Source organism: Trachypithecus francoisi, unplaced genomic scaffold (assembly GCF_009764315.1).
Source record: "Trachypithecus francoisi isolate TF-2019V2 unplaced genomic scaffold, Tfra_2.0 Lachesis_group12, whole genome shotgun sequence".
NCBI classification, from domain to species: domain Eukaryota; kingdom Metazoa; phylum Chordata; class Mammalia; order Primates; family Cercopithecidae; genus Trachypithecus; species Trachypithecus francoisi.
Window position 1 is genome coordinate 70,613,305 of NW_022681457.1, and position 21,321 is coordinate 70,634,625.

The 21,321-nt window shown below is 53.6% G+C and overlaps 1 protein-coding gene and 1 non-coding gene across 2 annotated transcripts in view; both read left to right on the forward strand.

Annotated features, from left to right (window-relative positions):
• The window catches only part of GLIS1 (GLIS family zinc finger 1), a 242,179-nt gene that overhangs the window by 39,140 nt on the left and 181,718 nt on the right, over positions 1–21,321 (forward strand). The gene's annotated exons all lie outside the window — the stretch shown is intronic.
• Positions 11,726–11,789, forward strand: LOC117094032. The gene has a single exon (XR_004441365.1). It is a non-coding gene; the product is annotated as a U7 small nuclear RNA (small nuclear RNA).

The following is a 21,321-nucleotide window of genomic DNA, read 5'->3' on the forward strand; positions in this document are numbered from 1 at the left end:
TTCCAAAGTCCAAAGAAATCAAAAGCACTTCTGGTCCCAAGCGTTTTGGATAAGGGATGTTGACCTTGTATCTTGTTATGGCAACTGAGCAGACTAAGAACAGGCATCAAGAACAATCGGCTGGCCGGGCGCGGTGGCTCAAGCCTGTAATCCCAGCACTTTGGGAGGCCGAGACGGGCGGATCGCGAGGTCAGGAGATCGAGACCATCCTGGCTGATACGGTGAAACCCCGTCTCTACTAAAAAAATACAAAAAACTAGCCGGGCGAGGTGGCGGGCGCCTGTAGTCCCAGCTACTCTGGAGGCTGAGGCAGGAGAATGGCGTGAACCCGGGAGGCGGAGCTTGCAGTGAGCTGAGATCCAGCCACTGCACTCCAGCCTGGGCGGCAGAGCGAGACTCCGTCTCAAAAAAAAAAAAAAGAACAATCGACTGGGCATGGTGGCTCACGCCTGTAATCTCAGTACCTTGGGAGGCCAAGGTGCGTGGATCATCTGAGGTCAGGAGTTCAGTACCAGCCTGGCCAACGTGGTGAAACCTATCCCTACTAAAAATATAAAAATTAGCCAGGTGTGTTGGTGTGCGCCTGTAGTCCCAGCTACTCAGGAGGCCAGGACAGGAGAATTGCTTGAATCTGGGAAGTGGAGGTTACAGTGAGCTGAGATCACACCACTGCATTCTATTCTGGGTGGCAGAATGAGACTCTGTCTCAAAAAAAAAAAAAAAAGGACAATCATGGCTGTAAAACTCATAGCACAGTTCAGTGTGTGGCAGACACACCCACTGTTACTCTTGGATGGCTCCTTTTATGACTCTGATGGTCATTATTAGTTGTGGGACCTTGGGCAAGTCACTTCAGTCTCCAACCCTATTTCCTCAGTGGGGTTTGGTGCTGCCCGCACAGGTTCGTGGTGAGGGTCAAATGAGATAATCTGGGTTGAGGGACTCGTAAACCATGAAATGGCATGCTTGTGGAAGGGGCTGAGTTTTTATGGCAGGGAAACGAGGGGAAAGCCTGGTGGAGAGGTGGCAGCAAATCTGGAGGGCATCCCTGGCTGGAAGCTCCGCCTGTGGGCCTCTCAGGAAGTGGCTGTGTTCTGGCAGCAGCCTCCATCTACCCAGACCCAGGTGGCAGGGCTGAACAGAGGTCCCTGGCTTGGCCAAAGTGTTCTGAGTTCACAAATGTCTCACCCCTGATAGGGAAGTGGGGCCAGTGCCCACAAGCAGTGGCGCGCTTGGGAGGCAGAGGAGGAGGATGACCTGCCGCCTGGGCAGGGCAGCCAGTCTTTCTGTCAGCTTTTTGGACCCTAAGTGAGAGAGAACCTTGGGTTACAGGGAAGGCTGTGGGTCAAAAGCTGCCTTCTAGGGAGGGTGAGGGGATATAGATGCAGAGGCTCGAGTTGGCTCCTGTTCCCATTCCCTGACATCAGGGACTCGGAAGTCTTCCGGATGGAAAATCACTGCCTGGAACTCCTTCTGCGTCATCCTCTGGAGTGCATTCCGAGGGGATGTTGCCTGTTGCATTTGTCTTCAGAGCTGTGGCCTAAGGTCCTTCCCCAGCTCAGACATCTCGCACTGGAGCTGGGAGGGCGTGTTCCTGGGAGAGTTTATGAGATTTTCTGGTTGGTTCTTTAATCGTTTCCTGTTTGTTTGCTGTCTGGTCTGGGGCAATGGGGTGGGTGGGGTGGGGAGTCCTCGGAATGTTGGCCTGGGCAGCACAGAAGAGGGCAGATGTCAGGAAACGGATGTGGAGACAGGGAGGTTTTCAAACGTGAGGGATTTGGTCGCTAGAATAACTCTGCTCTGTCCCCATCCCAATACACGCTCTTGTATTTTACATAGAGTGCTCGTTGTAGCGATTAGAACCACTGGCTCTGAGCCTAGTTCCACCTCTTATGGGCTCTGTGACTTTAGCAAGTTGCCTGGCCTCTCTGTGCCTCTGTTCCCTCATCTGTAAAATAATCATAGTAACACTTACCTCCTAGGTTGTTGCTAGGATGAAGTGAGGTGATACGTGCAAAAGTGTTTAGGACAGTGTCCGCACAGAGTATGTGCTAAACAAGTGTTAGCTGGACTGTGGAAGGAGTGTGATGGATGGGTAGGTCCTTCCAGAAGAGCTGTTTCTCCTTCCTCTTCTGCTGTGTAGTTTAGCTCCATGGACACTTCCCAAGCCCTGAGCAGGGGGTTGGATCTCTGCTGGGGGTGGATCACATCCTGAACCTGTCACAGGACAGCCTGGGTAAGGGGAGGCCCCAGAACAGACAGTGGCCCCCAGAGGAGGGTGGGATTGGGGGTGTGGCACTGAACCATGCTTTGAAGGATGGAGAGAGGTCCTTTAGGCAGAATGGTGGGGAGGAACTGCATGTGCAAAGCAATTGGAATAGGAAGTGAAAGTTGGCAGTGGAGTGAGAACCTCAGAGGGCCTTGAATGCAGAGCTAAGGAAATCCCAACTCTGCCAGCCGGCAGGGGGATCCTCTGAAGGATTTTGGGCAGGGTGACCCACTCAGGTTGGCATTACTGTCTTTCCTCCACTTTCCTTACAGAGCCTGCTATTGTGTCATTCTTGGGGTTTATTGCTGTGACCGTCTTCCCACTGTCCAGGCAGTGTCCAAAAGTTCTTGTCCTGCCTCCTCCCAGCTCCCTCCCGTGGTCTTGAGAGTAGTCCTCAGCATCAGTTTACTATGATTAGCTCCCGCTAGTGTGTGTGCAGGACTGCGTTGTGTGCCCTGTGTGGCCCTGTCTATAATAACTCCTTCTACCCCAAGTCTCAGGTTATTGAATTCATTTATAAATCCACCCAGTGAATATGGACACACCTCCTGTGAAAATACTGGTCACCATGCTAAGCACGGTGAAGCGACCTTTCGAGAGGGGCTGCATGGGGATGCCACGTGGAAGGTGTTCTGTTCCCAGACTCATGTGGCCGTCTCGAGAGGCTGTCAGCCAGGGTTGAAAGGGGAAACTCTTTAAGAGACAGAGTTCTTAGGAGTTCCAAGAGTGAATGATGGCCTGTTCCAGCTGAGGGAGGGAGGCAGGCAAGGCTCTGGGTGGGAGCTGGGCCCTTGAGCGCTGGCGGGAAGGGAGTTCCAGGAGGCATGGGCGAAGCATAACGGTGGGAAAGCAGACGGCACGTATGAGGACCGCAGTGAGCTCTGCTTGGCTGCACGGAAGGGCACGTGGAGGGAGCGGAGAGAAATAAAGTTGGAAGGCCTTATGAGCATGGCTGGGTAGGGCGAGGGTGGGGGAGTTTGATTTATTTTCCTGTAGATAGAGGGGGCCATGGAGAGTTTTTGGCCATGCTTTGGTAAGATTAATTTTCACACCCTGTGGTTCTTTGGAGAAAGGGCGAGTGGTGCATTTTTTGATCTTTCAGATGGGTCTGGGTCGTGGATCCCGTGTTTTGTAGAAAGGTAACTTGTTATATGAAACCTCTGTAGAAATCCTCAGATTCTGCCTTAATGGAGGCAGTCTTTCTCCCTTAGATTCCTTAAAACTTGAGTTTCAAGTGGGGAATAGTGATGCATAATTTATTTCTTCTGTTGCTTGATCTGAGATCTCAAGGGAAAGAACAGGAAGGAATTAGTGAGATCTATATTACAATTTAATTGCTTGAAGGAAAAATATTATTTTTTATTGTTAGCCATTAGCTGCTCCTAGTTTTATTAAACTCAGGCCTGTGCTGAGCAAAGCATTAACCGCTTGGAGCTCGCCGGCTCCCCGAGGGGAGGGAAACCTTCAGAATTCTCCCATCTTGTAAGGCAGGGGTGACTGCTGGGAGTGGAGAAGCCCTGGGGATTTCGTGCATTTGAGACATTTCTGGACTTGGAGTGCAGCCTCCTGACTGTGAGTCTGCCTGCATTCTCAAGAGATGCTCTGGCACCCACAGCTAGGGGCCAAAGAGGGCCAGGAAAGGCCCCCGGTGCCTGGGTCAGGCAGACCTGAGCCTCTCCTAAAATGAGTGATCTTGGCTGCATTGATTAATCCTTCTTAACAGATGAAGAGTTTTCATTTCTAGCGGTAGTTGCCAGAGCTAAATGAAATACTGTATGTAAACCGAAAACGCTTGTATTCAGTAGGTACTCAGTAAAAGCCAATTTTTGGGTCCCAGTGCGGCACACTTCTCCAGGTCATCTTCCCTCCTTTGTTCTGGCTCTGGGCTCCAAGTTCTTGTCTACTGCCCCGGGCCCCTCCTGCCTTCCTGAACTGGACCTGGGGCCTCCCAGGACACAGGGTGGAGGGAAGAGGCCCAGGGTCGGGCTGAGCCCTCTACTGTGCTGGACATTCACTGCTCAGTGCCTGCTACATACCTGGCAGTCATGGCACCAGTGAGATGGGTCCCTGCCTTCAGGGAGCTCCCAGCTGGCTGGCTGAGGACAGACAAGTCACTGTCGTAGTGCCCCATCCGCCACCTTCTTCTGGTTAGGTCTTCGGCCCACCCAGCCTGGAGGTGACTCTCCTTGACCTCTCCTTCTCTCTCCTGCCACTCCTTCACGCTTCACTGCCAGTTAGTGTTTCATACACATCCTCCCCTTAGACTTACACCGTGACTTTGGAGGCCTCTCACTCCCCTTTTACACATGGGAGCTGCAAGCTCTCGAGGTGAGATGATGACCCATGGTCACATAACTGGGGATTTGGGCCACACAGTCCAGACCAGCTGGGAGCAGCAGAGCCTGGGGCTTTCCTCTTCCTCAACCCATCCCTACCCCAGCTGACTGTCGGCCTGCAGGGCTTCATTACACACAGGGCATTTTAAATGGATGTGGGCCTACTGTGGATTGTAATGTTTTCATTGACTTGCCTTCCCTGACTTATTAGGAACAATTTGCTGCCTGGCCCTGGTCCCTAGTGTCTGGGGAGGTGTGAGCCAGTATATATATTTATATATATTTAGAGATGGGGCCTCACTGTGTTGCCCAGGCTGGAGTGCAGTGGCTATTCGCAGGCACGATGGGAGCTGCCCATATTTTCAGCCACCCTTCCATACTAGTAACCATTGTCCTGCACAACATTTCATGCTTACCAAGTGACCCTACAGCCTGGATTTTTTGAGGCAGCATCAATTTACTACGATAGTGAGAATTTAGCTCCTGCTAGTGTGTGTGCAGGACTGCACTGTGTGCCCCATGTAGCCCAGTCTATAGTAACTCCTTCTACCCCAAGTCTCAGGTCCGAGCCCTTGAGCAGCTTGCCCAAGGCCACACAGCCTGTAGGAGGTGGAGCTGGAATCCCAGCGGTGTCAGCCCAGCTTGGGCTTTCTTCCTGGGTGGTGCTGCCACCTCAGCAGGGCCCCCTCTGCATAAGCTTAATTCATGGGCTGGGCCCAGCTTGATGCCCAGGAGGTCAGGTCAGCAGGGCTTTCCTGGGCCAGCAGGGACACTGGATACAGCCCACTGAGAAGAGAAGGCAGAAAGGGTTCCTGGCAGGGCCAGCTGACTCGCAGAAAGGGAGTGAGGAGGTATAAGCTTGGACTTGAGTCCACAGGGTGAGGTATGGGAAGGGGAAGAGAACAACCACGTTCTGAGCACCTATGGTATGCTGTGTGCTTTGCTAATGTCTTCTCTCCTTGTCACCCCTCCCCCAGCAGCCCACATCTAAAGGGATAAATGCCTTTACCCCTGCAGTTTCTCACCTACAGGGCCCACCCCCTCCGTTTGGCCAACTCCCGCTGGTCTTTCAAACTCATTCAGGGGGCCATCCTAGACCTGCCCTGACCCCAGATTGGGTGAGAGCCCCTTCTTTGGGTTCCTGCAGTCCCTAGAGTGTCCCTCCGTGCAGCACCAGGCACCTGTGTGGTGGTCGCCTGCTGCCTGTCTCCCCTACCAGGCAGTAGACTGCGGGGGTCGGGACTGTTTCCTCCTCTCCATGAGCCCAGTGCCCACCGTCAGGCCTGGCCTGGGGAAGGCGCTCAGGGAAAGCTTGTTCAGAGTGACGGTGATGACAGCCTCCTCGTGTCTGCGTCATGTTTCCTATTTCCCAAAGCATCTTCTCATCAAGGTCACTGTGAGCGGCACAGCCATCTGGAGGGTTAGGTAAGGCAGCGATCGATGAAAAGGCATGCTTTCCAGGTGGGTCACTGAGGCTTAGGAGGCCGCCCAGTGTGGTGGTAACAGAGCCCGGCCTCGACATCCTGGGCTTCCTGCACCATCCCCTCCCCTCTTCAGTGCTGCCAGGGCGCCTGCTTTATGATGCCCACACCCTTGGCGACCCCAAGGCCAGGACTGCTTGTAATCAGATTGCCTTCCTCCCCACTGAGCTCATGCTGCTGAGGGAATGGAAATTTGGATCTGTGGGCGGGGGTGAGAGGCTGGGCTGTGGGGGCAGCTCTGGCTGGGGTGCTGTGGGACCAGGATGGGATGCGGTGGCTGGGGGAGCACGCCAGAGCCAGCCTTAGCAGTTCTGACCTCAGGCCACAGGGGCTGCTGAGAACCATCTCAAGTGGTTGGCCAGATGCCTGCCCCCCAGGTCTGGGTGTCCAGAAGGTTTGGGATGGTCAGCAGCAGGGAAGATGGATCTTCTGAGGTTAAGTTGGCCATGTTGGTGGCCTCCAGAGACTGACTACCCCCAGGGAGACCTGGGTTCAAGTCCTGCCACTGACTTGACATGGGACCATGGCAAGTCACAGCTCTTCTCTGCCTCAGTTTCCTCATCTGTAAAGTGGGGATAATCGTCTCAGAAGGGGCTGTAGGGAGGATTAAATTATGAAACAATGCCTGGAACATATGGTGTCACGATGATTTCCTTGTCTGCAGAGTGGAATATACTTTGCCCTGCTTCTCTCTCTGGGTTGATACGAGGTCTCGACGAAGCACCCTTATACTGTGAAGTGCTGTGCACCTGTGAGGGACATACCTTCTCTCAGAAAGGATGGACTTGGATGTAGAGGGATAGAGAAGGGCTCTAGAGGTGCTTCCTGGGATGAGATGGGCCCCTGGGAGTTCATTGACAGACAGGCCAGTCCAGCCAGTGAAGATTGAGTGGGTTCCTGGAAGATTTTGGGGTTTGCTTAGAGTGGTGGTGCCCCCCATCCAGAGAACTGGGCCTGCAGGGGCCTTGGGCAAGCGTGTGGTTCCAGCCCAGTGGGGAGAAAGCAGGCCCAAGCTGGGATGGCCTGGGTTTCCCCAACTTCCCTTCTTCACAGCCAGCTTCTAGCCAACCCCTCCAAAAACTCACCACCACCTGAGTCAGGGTCCCCCACTTCCGCTCAGGCTAGGGCCCATACCCTCCGTATCTCTCCCCCAGCTACACCCACAGTGGCTGAGAAGCAGAGCTGCTGGAAGCCCTGTTTCTCAGCACAACCCCAACTCTAAATCAGAGACAATAGTGGCACGCACCTGGCAAGGCTGTCGTGAAGGTTACTATAACCCTGTAGGGTAACGTATTAATGTGTGTAAAGCACATAGTAAGTGCTCAATAATTGCTAGCTATGTTTATTGTTATTGTTACATCCTTCACGTTATTGCTACATTCTTTCCATGCACATCTCAAGTACATTGAATACCAGTTGCTATTTTATGGTTGTGTTGAGTCCTTTTACTCTTCAGGCAGTGGAGAGCCATGGAGGGCTTTTGAGCAAGGATATGACATAGTGTTGAGCTCCAGGATACTGAATCTGGCAGTGAGTTTAAGCCTCCTTACATGGTGTACTTAGTTCAAAAGGGGCTTTATTGTTCTATAGTAGTTTTAGAAATAGCTTTTCAAATCCTTCTCTCTTTAGTTGGGGAAAAAGAGAGGTTGGATGAGAAGGAAAAGAAAGCTTGGGTTAGGAAAAAGGGAGGCAGTTTGAGGGGTCAGGTGTTTAACAGAGAGAGGGAGAACTGCAGAGTGGGCTGTAGGCTGGGCGTGAAATTGCCAGACACTGTCTCCAGGTCAGATTATAGGTGTGGAACTCCTCTGTCTTCCATGACCCCCGTCCATATGGGCCTTGCTGCTGCCATGCTGGGACTAGAGTAATGATAATATACATCTGTCTATGCTCTCAGAAACACAGTCGCTGGGGCAGAGTTGGTTTAACTGTGGAACCTGGTAATGCTGGGTGGGTGTGACTCTGGGTTGGAGTTGGGGTAGGAGGGAGGTCGGGATTGGCCATGAAAGGAATATAAAGGTCACTTAGAGAAACTGCAAATTCAGTAAGGTGGAGCTGTGCAGAAATGAAGGACCCTTTATTAGCAAATTCAAAGCTCGGCCAGTGTATGATTTGATGCTGGCTGAGTGGCTGCAGGGAGTGGCTGGTGGAAAAGGTGTGGAAGCTCCAGGCGAGGGAGTTGTTGGGAGAGGGAGAGGGGATGGAGGAGGAGCAGTGGTGGAGGAGTTCATGGACAGTGGAGAGCAAGGAGCAGCAGGGGGCTCAACTCCTCCCCGTCCGTGTGGATCTGGGATCCTGGGCCCGGGGTCCTCCCAGGCCTCATCATCTCCAGTGATTCTGCTCACGGAGTCCAGGGTGGGCCCAAGATTCTGTGGGCAACAGGCAAAAGGCCAGACTTTGAGGCACTTGGATTTAGGTTCATGTGTGTCTCCTGTGGTGGTGGGAGGGGCGATGATGAGATGGGCAGGACTGGGTCAGACTGGGCTCTGTGGGCAGCAGGCGGTGAGAGAGGCTGGGCCTGGACACTGAAGCCCCCACTGTGGGTACAGCTGGGGAGGGACACAGTGGGGGTGCGCCCTAGCCTGAGTGGAGGTGGGTACCCTGGCCTAGGTGGGAGTTTTTGGAGGGCTTTGACTAGAATCTGGCCATGAGTGATGGTAAAATTGAGGCATGTGGGGACCCACCAGCTGGGAGGGGAATGGGGATGGGGTTAGTTCAGGAATCAAACGGAGCGATCAGAGGCAGGGGCCTGCAGCCCGGGAGACAAAGGCAGAGCCAGAGCAAGCCTGACCATGGTGTGGCGGCAAGGGCATGCGTGGTGGACCCTGCAGGGCAGGAGCTTGGAGGTGGGACTGAGGTCAGAGTTGGACTAGTAGCCGCCCTGCGTGCCTCACTCGGAGCTCCATAGGACCCTCTCAAATCTTCCTGCTGGAAACGGAGCTTGGGGGTGGGAAGAGAGAGCTGTGGGGCTAAGTGGTCCCAGCCAATGGTATGAGGGCTGTAGACCAGGGAGCTAATATCATAGGTGGGGTGAGATGCTGAGACTCTCTGTTCACCCACCCGCTTGTTTGCTCATCAGATATTAATTAAGGGCCAGGCATCACTGAATAGGAGGCTTTCATGGGCTCCCTTCGTTTAAGAGACAGTTCTCACTCTGTTGCCCAGGTTGGAGTGCAGTGATGTGATCGTAACCCACTGCAGCCTCAAACTCCTGTTCTCAAGTGATCCTCCCACCTCAGCCTCCTGAGTATCTGGGACTACAGGTGTGTAACCAACATTCCTGGCTAGCTTTTAAAAATTTTTTGTAGAGATGGAGGTCTTGCTGTGTTTCCCAGGCTGGTCTTGAACTCCTGGCCTTGAGTGATCCTCCTGACAGCCCCCCAAAGTGTTGGGATTACAGGCATGTTACAGGCATGAGCCACAGCGCCTGGCCTCTCCTTCCTTTTTGAGAGGCAGTGCGGGCAAGTGCTTGAGGAGGAATGTGTACCTGGAGCCTGGGTTTGCTTCATCCCTTCTCCTTCACTGCTAGCTGGACAACCTCAGGAAGGTTACTTGTGCTTCAGTTGCCCCAGCTGTAAAAAGGGGGACATAATTATATCCACCTCAAGGGGTTCTGAGGATTACATGTCTAGATTGATGCAAAGCAGTTGGAGTGGCACCTGGTTTTTATTATTCCTGCTTCAGCCACACCCTTGGACAGTTTTCGCATCGACATCATCGCCTGTTTCCGGTGATGCCAACCCCTCTGCTGAAAAGCCCTTTCTTCCTTCTCTGTCTGTTAAGGCCAGTTCAAATGTCCTGCCTCCTGAGTCTCATTTTCTCAGCCGAAAACAGGGGTTAATCATCGCTGCCCTGCCTGCCTCTCTGGACGACTGAGGGAAAGACAGATGGCCCTGGCACTCTGAACAGCACTGGACAGCGCAGGCTGCGCCACAGTGTCCTGCTTATTCTGTCACATCCATTGCCAGATGCAGACGTTGAAGCCAAGAGGCGCTATAGTGTTAAAGTATCCTTTCTCCACCCTCCAAACTGACCATTTGGCGGCCAGTTCAGGCAGAGGCCATTTGAGATCTGATTCCTGAAGGAGCCCCCCGCCGTGTCTCATATGAGACCAGTGGAAGCTGCCCCAGCTGTGTCCTGCAGCACAGGTCTTCACAGAGTGAGGGCCTTGGAGACCACCCTGTTCCCCATCATGTGCTGATGGGGGCAGTGGAGCCTGGGGCAGTGAGCCATCCCTGCCTGTGGCCCTGAAGATGCGTTGCTGTGGTGCCGAGCGTTGCTGGGTGGTGAGGCTCCCTGGCCTGATGCCCTCACTGTGCATGTGTGGCTGATGTTTGATTCCTGTTCTTTACCTTTTCTAGCCTCTGCTGGGGACCCAGAGATAAATCAGGCTTCAGGCCTGACTCAGGGAGCTCAGAGCAGAGGGGGCAGGCCACTGGGTATCAGATAATGACCATATAGTATGACTCAGGGTTAGGGAGCACAGTGCAAAGTGTGAGAGAGCTTCATTTGGGAAGAGATAGGCTTGTGTTGGCCTGGCAGGAAGGGGAAAGGCATTCCACTTACTACATGTAGCCCAGAGGTACAAAGTGGTGGGGAGAAACCAGCTCTGAAGGGCACATATGGGCAAGTGAAGGCTGGCAAGGGCCAGGGGCCGGAGGGCCAGGCTGAGCTCCTGGGACCTCATCTGCAGGGGTCAGTAATAGGTGCTGAGATGCCTCTCAGAGGGGCCTGGTGGGGGGTAACACATCACAGATGCCACACTCCTAGACAGAAGAGGTCTGGTCTCAGGCTGTTATGGTGGGTCCAGAGAGGGGCAGAGTTTGCCCAGCATCACACAGGGCATTGGTACTGCCTGTGGCCAAATGGAGAGGTAAGTGTTTGTTTGGGCTAAGTGTTGAGAATGAAGACCTCTTGATTCTACTGTTCTCAGGCAGAAAGTTCACAGCACAGATCTTGCTGCGACTCCCCATCTCTGTGGTCACGTGCCCTGGTCTGGCTGACTCTCAGTTCAAGATGTTTCTGGATGGGAAGATATATGGGACTCAACAGGTGGGTCAACTTGGTAGACAGTGGAGAGCTGCAGCCAGGAGGGAGGACTGGAACCAGAGGCCAGCCGGGGTAAATGCCTCTCGCCTGGGGAAGGAGGGCAGCTGCTGTGAGTCCTGCCCTGCAGGTGGTGCCTCTGTGAAGCCTCTGAGGCCTCCTTCCCTCCACTGCCCCCTGCTTTACTCCATCACAGCACTTACTGCACTGAATTGAAACTCTCCACGTCTCTCTTTCTAATGTCTTTTGAATGAGTGTTGAGGTGCATGGACCAACTGTACCTTTAGGCTGGTCTCTTAACCTGCCCCACATGTAAGGAGACCATCAAACGACCTGAGAGAAAGTATTCAGCCGTCCACAAAGTGCTACTGAAAGCAGGCGGCTTGAGGAAGAATGTGGATCCTGGAGTTCTAAGACTACCGTGACGGTTTTATTCCTCAGCCATGCCCGCCCCAGAGTCCGGCCTGGGGGTGTGGCTGGTACCTCTACACTACTCTTGGGCCTTCATGGATTCTGCCAGCAGGTGTCCTCAAGGTGCCCCCAAATGAATTCGCTGCCATTGGGCAAGATCAGGCACTCAGTAAAAATTTAAAAACAAGTGGTGTGGCCCTTTTAGAATTTTTCTGGCAGGTTTTCTGGTTTTCACCAGAAAACATCCCACACACACAGAAACCAATTTAAAAAATATACCTATTTAGCAGATTTTTCCTTAGCATCTCTTCTTGTACATGACACCGTACAGGGCCTGTGGGCCTGCCCTGGAGGAGCTCAGGGTTTCCTGGGGAAAGCAAGGCAGTCACTGGTCAGCGTGAGACCAGGGAGGAGGAATGTGCTGTGGAGCTCGGGAAGGACATCCTAGTTCCCAGTCGGGAGACCAGGGAAGTCTTTGTGGAGGAGGGGGTATTTGGCCTGGGCACTAAGGAATGGGCAGGAGAACAGAGAGGGCGGTGGGAAAGGCGGCACCAGAAAGACTGGGTCTAATCCCTAGTCCCTGGCTTGGCAGGACTGCACAGCTGCACGAGGGGTGAGCCCCCTTCCACCCGCCACCTCTTCCCCTTTCCCTACCTTTCCCCTGCAAAGTGCTCAGAGCACATTTTGTAGGGACTAGTCAAAATACAGACTCAGACAGATTTATCCCCCATGAGCCCACACTTGCATTCCTGGGCACAGGAGGGAGCGATGGGCCCGTGGGGATGTTTGCAGAGAAAATAGAACTGAATGAGAGTCTGGTGAGGTGCTCGCCCTGAATCAGGGACTGAGCGGGTGTCAGCATGCCACACACAGGGCCAAAGCCTGCTAAGCAGGAAACGCGCTGGGGCAGGGCCAGTGTGGCCTCCAGCGAGGCAGCCCCGGTTCCTCAGCCTCGACAGCACAGTACGGTGATCCTGATGGCTCCAGGGAGGGCCAGAGGCTGGGTCCTCTGGGCTTGAGGTGGGGCTAGGGGCACAGCCAGGCCTGCTTGCGTCTAGGACTCTTCCTCATCTATGATGTGGTGGGCACCACTGGCTCCCTGAGTTGGGGTGAGAGGTGCGGGGAGGTCAAGCCCCTGTGCCTGGGAGCCTGCGCAAGTGGGAGCAGTTGTCACTGTTCCCTGATGACATGGGGGCCTGGGGCAGAGAACACCCTGTGATACCTGGTTAACTGAAACCCCCATTAGCCAGAACTCCTGCCCACCATCTGTCCCTTTGTGAAGGAGGTGGCCAGATGCTATGGGAAGACCCTGGCTGGGTGGTGGACGGCAGGGGCTTTGACCCGGTGCTGCCCCTTCCTAGCTGGGGGGACCCAGAGCATGTAAGCAGACCTTGTGGCTTGAAGAAGAGAATGCACAGAACCACCTGACAGCAGGGGGCCCTTCAGGAAGCTCCTCGGCTCTCACAGGGTGAGGAGAGCGGGGATGTACTTTGTCTACCCTGAGGAATTATTGTGGGGGCTCAACTGTGCAAAGCCTGACACACAAGGGCTTGGTGAAGCGGGGCTGGCTGGTTGGACCAGGTGATAGATGTTGTCTCAGGGTCTCCTTGGAATGGCTGGGAGTAAATAATTAGTGAAAGAGCTCCATGGGAAGCCTTCAGGAGAATTTCTTTCCTTCCACTGCTCACCCCTCCAAAATGTCTGAGAGACCCAGGTGGACGGGTGGTGCCTTACAGGGTATGAAAGGCCTTGGGAGCTGGGACTACTCTCCTCCTCCTCTGCCCAAGAGGCGAGCGGCCCCTTCCAAGTCCAGCTTTCCTGCTTAGCTCTAGTTCTGCTCCCACCGTGATTCTCTCGTTTGCTTCCATCCTGGGAAAACCTTTCCTTAACTTCAGGAGATTCTAGGTTCCAGTCCATGCTCTGCCTCTCAGAGGCTGTGTGACCTTGGCCAAGTCACTTGGCCTCTCTGAGCCTCAGTGGCCTCACTGGCAGTGGAGTAGCTCTTGGGAGCCTCCTATACACAGCTCTGGAATCCACTGTGTACCAGGGCAAAGAAAGGGCTCAACACCATCAGGAAGTTCAATTATGTGATGGACACAGTGATCCTGCAGGGCACAGTCCCACCTCCCTAGCATAGTGGACAAGGCCCTTGGTGATCTGGCCACAGCAAACTTATTGCCCCACTCCCACCTACATTCAGGCCACCCGGAACATTTCCCATCCTCTGAACCCACCACATGTTCTCATGCTTCTGTGCCTTTGCATGGTCACTCTTTTCTTGACTGGAGAGCTCCTATTTCTCTCTTAAACCCAGCTCAGATGCTCCCTCTTGGACTCCTTCCTGTCTCTTTCAAGCAGAGTCAGTTCCCTTGGCCAGAGATGAACACTGTTTCCCTGTGTTCCAGTTTATCTGCTCCCCTTGCTGCCTCCACAGTCTGTGAGCTTCCCGAGGAGAGGGAGAGGATCTGATTCATCTGTGCCTCCAGGGCCCAGCTCAGGGTCTGCCACCAACCAAGCAAGGACCATTTTCCTGTGCTCACAAGGAGCTCTGCTCTCTTTCTCACTCTTCTTTCCCACTTTGGAGGGAAAAAGCACTGCGGATGAGAACAAAGCAATGTCCTCCATCAGAGAGGCCAGGGGGCTGGTAGAAAGTGGAATAGGCTGAACCGGAGGGGAGAATTGTGCCGTTGTGGAGCTGAAAGATAAGAAGGTGCCATGGTCTGATTTGGCAGTGCACTGCCTCCAGAATGGGCTGCAAGGGAATCTTCCTTCCTTCCTCCCTCCCTCACTTGCTAAGTACCTAGCTTCAGGGCAGTCATTGCTCCGCTCCCTGGGGGAAACAGTGGAGCATGAGAGAGAACCTCCTAAAGGGGCTTTGCAGTCTGGTGGGAGAGATGGAAGGAACAATGGCCATAGGTGGGCAGCTGAGATCATGGCGGTGGGAGTGGAGAGGGGCCAGCGAGCAGTCTGGTGGACGATGGGGAGAGGGAACTAGATGAAGGGCCGGGGCAGAGGGGGAGGGCGGGTTTCTGACGGAACCCATGCATGAGAGGGAATGGGGAGAATCTGAGGTGAGGCTGGCTGGAGGGCTCAGCAGGGAGCAGTTCCTGAGGCCAGATGGCTCGGCACAGTGCAGCAGCTCCCAGCAGATCTGGCTGCAGGGTGGAGGACAGATTGAAGGGCCAGTCAGGGGCAGGAGCCTCAGACTGTGGTAGTGGTGGCCAGCGCTGAAGCCGCTGGGGAGAGGAAGGGATGAGTTAGGACCCACTATTTAAGACCCGACAACTGACTGGATGTGAAAGCTGAGGGTGACGGAGACAGTCACAGGCAAGGAGGGAAGTGACAGTTGTCTCAGGAAATAACTTGTTGGAAGAGAGGGGAAAAAACACAAAGAACTCAGCAGGGATCTCTGCAACTCAGGGTAATTTTGGCTTCGGAGAGTCAGCCTGCTAATCAGATTGTAAAAATCAGGTACCAGGGTTTTTGCAGCAAATGCAGCAGATCAAAGCCAGGGTCGATTAGGCTCTGATTAAACATTGCCGAGGAGGTCAGACTCATTACGGAGGAATGTACACAGGCCGGCAGCGCTGACGGGGGATAATAACAGATCGCGCCCGGCAGCGCAGACACCACGGCGCTCTGGGGACGCGGTCCTCCGCGGCGGGGTGGCCACAAGGAATGGTATGTCCGCGGGCTCCAATGGGAGTGAAGGTGCAGGGGTGTGTGGCAGCATGTAGGGTCAGCTGCGTGCTGTCTAGTCTCCTTCTCTGTGGCCCCTGGATGGGGGTGCTCCTGTGATCCGGGCATTGGCAGAGGTCAGCCAGGACACCCGCCTTGCTGTCTTTCACCTTTAGCTGCTGGCTCATAGCCTTTTTGCTGGGGGAAATGCCTCCCCATCCTCTTCTTTCTTCTGTTTCCCTCTCAGAACTCTGCCAGCATCTCCTCCAGGAAGCCTTCCCTGACTCCTAGCCCAGGTCAGATGTCTCCTCTGGGTCCCCACAACCCCAGTGCTCTGGCTTGTCTCCCCTCCCGTGAGTCTCTTGATGGCAGCATGACTCTGTGTCCTCTGTTTCCAGCTCAGGGCTTGGCAGGGTGGATTCTCTGATCTGGGCAAAGCCAATTCCCTGAAGCCACACATCAAGCCAGGCTCCACTTGGCTGCCCTGAAGCAGGCCCAGGACTTCTGCTGAGAGGTGGTCATGGGGTAGGGGTGCTGGGAGCCTGCTGGCCAGGAGGACAGGAGAGGCAGGTGGCCCACCAGGCTGGTGTGGGAGCTGTATGAAGGAAATTCATGGCGGGGAAGAAGGGAATGAGTGCCAGGCTGAAGAGCCTGGAGGTGACCCTGTGGGTACTAGTAAGCCACTGAAAGTTCTTGATTTGAGGTAGTGACAGAAACCAAACTGTGCTTCAGGAGGTACAGGAGGGCCCTCCATTTCTTTTGTGAAAGCAAAATTCTCTGAACAGCCAGCCACCCTGGTGGCTTTGCCCTCTACTTGCTGCTTCACCTTGCAGTGTGAAGTGAGGCTCACCTGCAGTGGTCCCCATCCATGATCTTAAGGGGCCCGGGCTGGTCCTGACCACAGAGATCCCAGGAGTCAGAGGGAGCAGGGAGACCCCTAGAGGCTTCTGGGCTTTCCCACACTTTCCCAGGGTTAGGAAAATCAGGCTGAGTTTGGTTCACACATTGCATAAATACACACACCTTCTGGGTGCCAGTCCTGTGTTGAGTTCTGGGGAGGCCCTGAGGTTCTAGCAGCCTGGCTCCCTCCGGAGAGGGCAGGAGGAGCTGGACTGCAGATATCTTGGGGGTGGGGAGGACGTGGACCCAGGAATGCCCTGCCCATCTGAGGGAGACATGGACACCCCCAGGCCTGGCTGGGAACTTTGGAGTTTAGAAGGAAGGAACACAAAAGCCCTTAACCTCCCAGCTGGAATGTGGACACTTCATCCGTCCTGCTTGCCGTCTTTACTCCAGCCCCATAAATGTCCAATTTGGGGAAAAGATTCCACTCTAAGCCCCGGCAGAATAAGGTGATTAAGGAACTGAGCTCCATAAAATTGTCCGTGCTCTGGCAGACGGGGTGGGTCAGGAGAGTCCCCAAGTCTCAGGCCTGGCAAGGACTGTACAAAGCCCTCGTCCTTCTAATCTACGTCCTCCCAGTGTACAAATCCCTTCTGCAGCATCCCCAGCAAGTGACCACCCACTGTGTTCTTGAGGGTCTGTCTTGATGGGTGCTCAGTACCTCCCCAGGGTACCCAATTCAGGGCTGTGACACTCCATTCCTGACAAGCATTTACCGGGCACCTTGGTCATTCTTTCATTCCACATGCCTGCCTGTGCCAGGTCTTCTGCTAGGGCTAGAAACAGAAGAGCTAAGGCTAGTACCTGCTAACATCCTTGATGCATGCTGTGTGTCAGATACCGTACTGACTGATTTATGTGAATGATCTCATGTGATCCATGTGAGGACTCTCTGAAGTAGGTGGTGCCATCATTCTCCCCATTTCACAGATGAGGCCCACAGAGATAGAGTAACTCACCCAGGGTCATGCAGATAACCAGAAGCAGGGCTGGGGCTTGGACCCAGGATTCTTTGACACCATAGTCTCTGCTCGTGGTCATTGTGCTCCACAAGTTAGGAGGCCTTTGGTTGGGGGGCTCAGGCTCTGGGGACTGCCTGCCTCTCTGGTTAAAATCGCATCCACCTGGTGTGAGGATGCCCATTAGGGAGTTACTGAGTGTGAGCGCTCGGATGAGCACCTGGCCATTGGTAGACGTTCAGGAGGTGTTCGCAGTGTATATCCACAGTGCAGGTGGGGAGCCAGTGCCAGAAGTGGGACCCCAGACTCCGTATGCCAGGACTGAACTCACCTTCTCTCCTTTCCTTCTAAAGCACTGTGCCACCTTCTGCCTCAGTGTGCCTTTGCACAGACCATTCCCTTGACCTGGAATCCTATCCCTTCCTTTGCTGCAGACTTTGCTCACTATTTCCTCATTCTTAATGTCTCAGTTTATGCTACTTCTACAGGCAAGCCTTCCTGATTCCTCTCCTATGTACACTCCCTTCATGCCTCTAACAGAGTTGATCGTGTATTATTTGTGTTGTTCCTCGATTGCTCTCTGACCACTCACTAGGTGCTGAGGTTAAGGCAGGGACATCTGTTTAGCTCATCATACAGTTAGGGGCCACAGTCTGTCTATCTGTAAAATGGCAGGGTTGTCTGAGATAATCTTTGAGTTTCCTTCCTACTCTGGTCTGATTGAATGAGCTTCTGCTGCACACTTGCTATGAAAGGCAGCTCCTCCTAGATTAACCAATGGTGAAAGGGCCTCTCCTAAGCCTTTCTCTCCTTGCCTGCCCCCTGGCTCTGCAGTTATTGCCCATGAAGTATCAGTTCAGACAGGAGCGTGGGTGTATTCTAATAAGCGAAGAGCTACCAACTTGCAATGCCAGCACTTAGGGTCTCTGCCAGTGCCCTTGCCATCTGCCTGTGCCTCGGCATCCCTTTTGGGGACACATATTGAGAGGTAACCTGCAGAGGAAGGCCCTGTTCTGATTACGTTCAGTTTACTTCAGTCACATGTATAGAGTGAGAGGGCCATTCCCCCACCAGAATGTTAGCTCCTCACAGGGATGCGGGAATGAAGGGACTGTGCCTGATGCACCTTTCATCCCCCCACTCCTTCATGCCTAGCACACAGCCTGCCACCAGGTGTCAGCTGTGTCAGCGGCTGCTTGCTGGATGGCTGAAGGAGTGAAGAATGCATGGCTGCAAGTGGGTCCGAAGTTGGAGTCGGAGTCGGAGTCGGGTGGTGAGCGGGCTGTGTAGAGGCAGAGGGGCGCCTCACCTTTACAACAGGAAGCATCTGTGCAGGGCTAGTGCGGAATCTGCCTGAAATGGCCCCCACTGGCCAGATGCCAAGAGTTTATTGCATGCAGCACAGCAATTTCAAATTTCCTTTATTTTCTAAGGGCCGACGAAGTAGTTGAAAGATTAAGAACACTTGCAAAGTAGCCTACAAAGTGGTTTAAGTTAGTGTAGTATAAACTCAACACAGAGTGTAGCAGGAGGGGAGGGGAAATGGTCAGAGAAGGCCCCTGAGAGCAGGAACTTATTGCTGGCTGAGTGCAGATGGCTCTACAGAAAAAGAGAATGGGGGAGGAGAAGAGGGGGTTCAGTCCCAGTTGCTCCACCCACCCGCAGTGACCTCGAGTGCATCTCTTAGCTCTGAGCTGTCTGTTCCCTAAGGGTAGGTCCTCCTATGTCCCACGCACCTAGAGCGAAGTGGGGGCTTCACAAGTCTTTGTGGGGTGGTTACCACTGGTGGGCTTTTTTCTGCCCTTTTCCTGCCTCTCCTTAGTAGTCCTTGAAAAGAAATAGCCATCCTTGAGCTGTGGAAGGTGCAGGAAGTCCAGTCCCCTGCTTTGTCAGCAGAGAGAATATAAATGCTCTCTTCCTTGGCTTGTCCAGCCTGGTGGCATCCACTTCTCCCATTTTACTCACAGTTTTACAGGAATTCTCCCTTGTCTCTGACTTGGGTCCAGGCCCCTCTCTGGCTCCAGCCAGTATATTCCTCTCTACTTGGCATTGTCCTGGGAGCAGGGCGGCCAGTGAGGGGAGGTGGCAGTGATGCAGGCAGCAGACGATGAGGCCCCAAAACTCTGCCTTGTCGGACAATGGTGGCCGGCCCAGTCTCAGCCCACCTCAGGCTGCAACCCTGGTTCTAACAAGCAGCCCTGAGGAACAGCATGCCATCTACCCATAATCCAGCCCAGGTACTCACAGCTGGGCATGCATCTTCATGCAGCCACGAACTCAGAAAAGAAGGTGCCAGTGTGGATCGTGGAGCAGTGGAGGAGTGCTGGAGTTTTCCTCTTTAACTTAATTTTGGAGGCTTGCATGGACCCAAGGCCAAGAAGAGGGACCTGCATCCTCTCTTTGACCCTGGCAGATAGCATCAGTGCAGTCAACCTGAAGGCCCTGGAAACACTGACCCAGCTGTGTCCAGGGTTGAGATCACCTGGCCAGTGTCTGCACAGGGTAGATGTGTCGGGCAGTGGCCACGTGTGTGCCATCTTGTGGAGAAGTACACCTTGGGCACAGTGAAGGGTAACGTTCTTGTCCACAGTCAATTCTCTGTCTTCAAATACGTCTCACCCTGCTCATTTAGACAGCTGTGGGATTAGATCTGATATTTTATTCCTGCTGTTTAGTTATTAGGGAGAATCAGTCTTAGAATAAACTCAGATGACCCGAATGGTTTTGGTTTTGGAGTGTCTTTCATTCATTCACTCATGCATTCGGCAGATAGGAAGAGCATCACACCTATTCCCCCAAATAGGATTTGTTTTCTGACCACGTGAGTTTTAAAACCTTCTCTGATATTAGCAGGGTGATTATCACATCTTCTGATGATCACATTTCCATGTGGTCTACAGTTCACAGAACACTTTCCCTTCTGTTATTTAATGTTGTCAAAGTGAGGGACTTTATTATTCATCTTTTGCAAGAGGAGGAAGAGGCTCAGAGAGGTTAAGTATCTTGCCCATGGTGACACAGCTCTGTCAGGAGCAGAGGTCTGTGGCTGTCCCTGAGTGGCGGGCCCCACACTCAAGGTATAGATGATGGTCTCTACTTCCTGCCAAAAAGCAGGGGTTTGTGGACAGGGAAGTACATTTTCTTAATCATTTTGGGCCTCCATGTTCCTATCTATGAGACTGATGTGATGGAAGTCTCCCTCCTTGCCTTTCCTTATGAAGACATTAAGAACAAATGCCGTATTTGATCTGAATTTTTTTTTAAGCTGTTAGTGGCTGAGACAATCCAGGTCCTTTAGAATCTCCCTGTGAGTGGAGACCTGCCTCGCTCCCTGCCTTCTCCCTCCTTCATTCAGCAGACATTTGGGCTGGGGATTGGGGATCTGGAGAATTCGACCTGGCACCTCACCTTGAGGATTTCAAAGACATGTGGCTTAGATGGGTTCGGTAAGGAAACAGGGGTCTCAATTACTGCTTCCATATTTGGGGGCACCCTGGGAGCCACAGGAACATGAGGTGGCCTTTCCCCAGGTCAGGCTGCCTCAGGGGTAGGTAGGAGCCATTGGTTTTCAGCTCTAAGAATCCTCTTTACAAGAACGGACCGACATGCTGGAGAGAGAAGTCAAAAAGTAGGGCCAGCATTGTCTGCCGTGTGTCAGCCTGCTACAGGGACTTTCCAGCCCTCCCCGGGCCCTCCTCACAGCAGCGCAGGAGGGCAGGAGTGATTGCTGTCCCAAGGAAGCAGGCTCAGAGCAGCCAAGGGGCCCGTCCAGGAGGCATGGCTGACTTCGAGCTCTCATCTCTGTGGTTCTGCAGCTCAGACTTCTCTCTGGGACACTGTGCCTCTTAGTAGCCCTCCCTGGGCTCTGCGTAAATGGGGCAAGTGGCTTTCTGGGGCCCGAACAGGAGGGGCCAGGCAGCCTGTGGTTTGGGCAGGGGTCTGAGTCTCTGAGTCTTCATTGCCTCACTCTAGGCTCCTCCTGGAGCAGCAGATGCTTCAGGTCAGACGTTCAGCCTCACATCTGGTCTCCCTCCTACTTTCATCTGAAACCCAACTCGGATTGTCTCAGTAAACAAACAGTAAATTCAACAATACAATCTTCTTGAAATGCCTTGTAGTTATTTTAAGGCTGTTTTGGGGTTTATTTTAATTGCAGGCCCAGCTCCCACAGTCATGCAGCTGCTGCTGGGGGCATTTGTGGCTGCCACCTCCCTCTCTCCTGCCCGTTCCCCCTCATAGTG